Below are 2,172 nucleotides of genomic sequence, written 5' to 3' on the forward strand. Positions count from 1 at the left end.
AAAAAAAAAAAAAAAACGAAAAAAAACCTAAGATTTCACAATATGTCTGTATCTTTGCTAAATGGAGGAAAATCTGTCTAATTTACAAATAATCTGTACAACTTGACTTGCATGTAAATTTGTTGTTGTAAAGCTGAAACCTTCTCTTTTTGGTGCAACTGCAATTCTAATGAAGCTGAGAAGTTGTGAAAAACATAACATGTTGCAGCATCAAATTCTAAATGAGTTAATATTTGCACACAAACAATAACGTTTATCAGTTTGAACATTAAATATCATGTCTTTGTAGTGTAATCTATTGAATGTAGGTTGAAAAGGATTTGAAAATGATCGTATTCTGTTTATTTCAATGTTTTGCACAAAGTCTCATTGGATTTGGGTTTTTTACAAACAGCTTATGTGATGTTYGTCAGATTCCACAAACAACCAGGTGAAGAATCACAGAACTTTTATTAAAACATGTTTGTTTTTAACAATTATTATGTTTTTACTTCCTCAACAGTTTTTCATCACTCAAAAGCAGAACAACTTCAGCTTCAACTTAGTCTTTGTAGTGCTCCCCCCCTCCCCCAACAGAAGAAGCTCTTTTCACTGTAAGACATGGAGTTAAGAATCATTCAGGGATAGTTTTTTTGTTCAGTCTCTAACTACTGTGAGCTAAATCAATTTATTTTCTTCTCAGCATTCAGATTCATCTTTATATTCAGATCAGTCTGAGTGCTGAAAAGGGGGGCATTTCAACAAAAAACAGTACAGAAAGTCTGACATGTAGTGACGTCATGAGTACTCTAACTAACGGCCCTCTGAGTGTGGACAGGTTTCAGAAACTCACAGTTAAAGGAGTCCATCTCACTTCCTACACTCCAAGACAGTGGTAGTTTTTGGATAAAAGTGGCTGCAGACTCAGTGTTTCCTTTGCCACAGTTTGGGAGCCTACAGTTGTCCAGCCTTACACTACAGGAACATATAAAACATCAGCAACAGCAGTKACACATTTCTTAATGCCTCTTGTTTTCCTTCTCCATCTCTTTTAGCTTCTTTCTAAACAAAAGCAGCAGAATAACAACTCAAGCACATTCTGTAAATCCCAGTTTCAAACAGAACATTCCACATTGTCCTACACTGTCCTACTCTACAATCCTAACAGTTTTGGGAGATGTAATTACGAGAACTGTCTCTCACGACACTTTCCTTTTTGTTTGGTTTTAAATGGGAGTTAAAAGCAACAACAAGAAGAGAATAACTTGTCTGCACTGAGAGAAGTGTTTCAAGTGAYCCAAACACAGACACACTTATTTTAGCTCATCTTTTCCAGCTGCTTGACYCTGGGCATGAATAAAAACACTGACAGCAACAGTTATTCTAAAAATAGTCCACACGTCTGATGCAGAGTCTGAAGGCACAGTGAAGACAGAAATCAGCCCAAAGCAGTTGCAGTTACAAAATCAAAACATACATTGTGACGGTTGTGTAATAAGTTACTGATTCAGTGAGAGCCAGCCGGTGGGAGCCTTTTAAGTTAAAAGTAGTTTAAAGCCGTTCAACAAAAATGACAACACCCTGGAGGACACACCGTGACTAAAMTGAGTTTGGGAGCGCTGCTCTGAGACGTACTCAACCTTCCAGCTAGCAACTTAAACACAACAATCCRGTTCAGAGGCACCGAGACGCTCCAGCTCTTCAGGGTCCTTCGGTTTCTCTGAGCTCTGGAGAAAGAGGAGCTTCACAGAGTCTCTAAAACCTGCCAGGSGTCTGCAGGGGGCTCCGCTCAGCCATCAGTGGTGTCTCCAATGTCTGGTCCATCTGTCTCCAGCACCACTGGTGACCTGCAACACAACTCAGTATGAGACTTTAAAGTGAAAGTAGTCAAAATGAATTTTCAATACAACAAAATACAGTTTCTAAGCATATTAATTCGGATTTAAACCATTAAATTCAAACTCACTTTATATTTATTTTCAAATCAATGCATTTAATTTCAAATTATGAACACAGGCCAGACTAAGATAGAGTCAACAGATCCATATGGACATAAAATATCACAGTGTCCTTTGCCGGGACGTGGGTTACTGGGGCCCCACCCTGGAGCCAGGCCTGGGGCCTCATGTACAAAGACTTGCGTGGATTTCTTACTGAAACCTGACGTACGGTCAAATCCAGAAAACGGCATAC

At 39.0% G+C, this 2,172-nt stretch overlaps 1 protein-coding gene across 1 annotated transcript in view; it reads right to left on the reverse strand.

Annotated features, from left to right (window-relative positions):
- Positions 1–431: 431 nt before the first annotated feature.
- The window catches only part of jph2 (junctophilin 2), a gene marked incomplete in the record, with an annotated part of 53,039 nt that continues 51,298 nt past the window's right edge, over positions 432–2,172 (reverse strand). The window contains 1 exon segment of the mRNA XM_014022552.1: positions 432–1,826.

Source organism: Austrofundulus limnaeus, unplaced genomic scaffold (genome assembly GCF_001266775.1).
Source record: "Austrofundulus limnaeus strain Quisiro unplaced genomic scaffold, Austrofundulus_limnaeus-1.0 Scaffold335, whole genome shotgun sequence".
Lineage (NCBI taxonomy): Eukaryota > Metazoa > Chordata > Actinopteri > Cyprinodontiformes > Rivulidae > Austrofundulus > Austrofundulus limnaeus.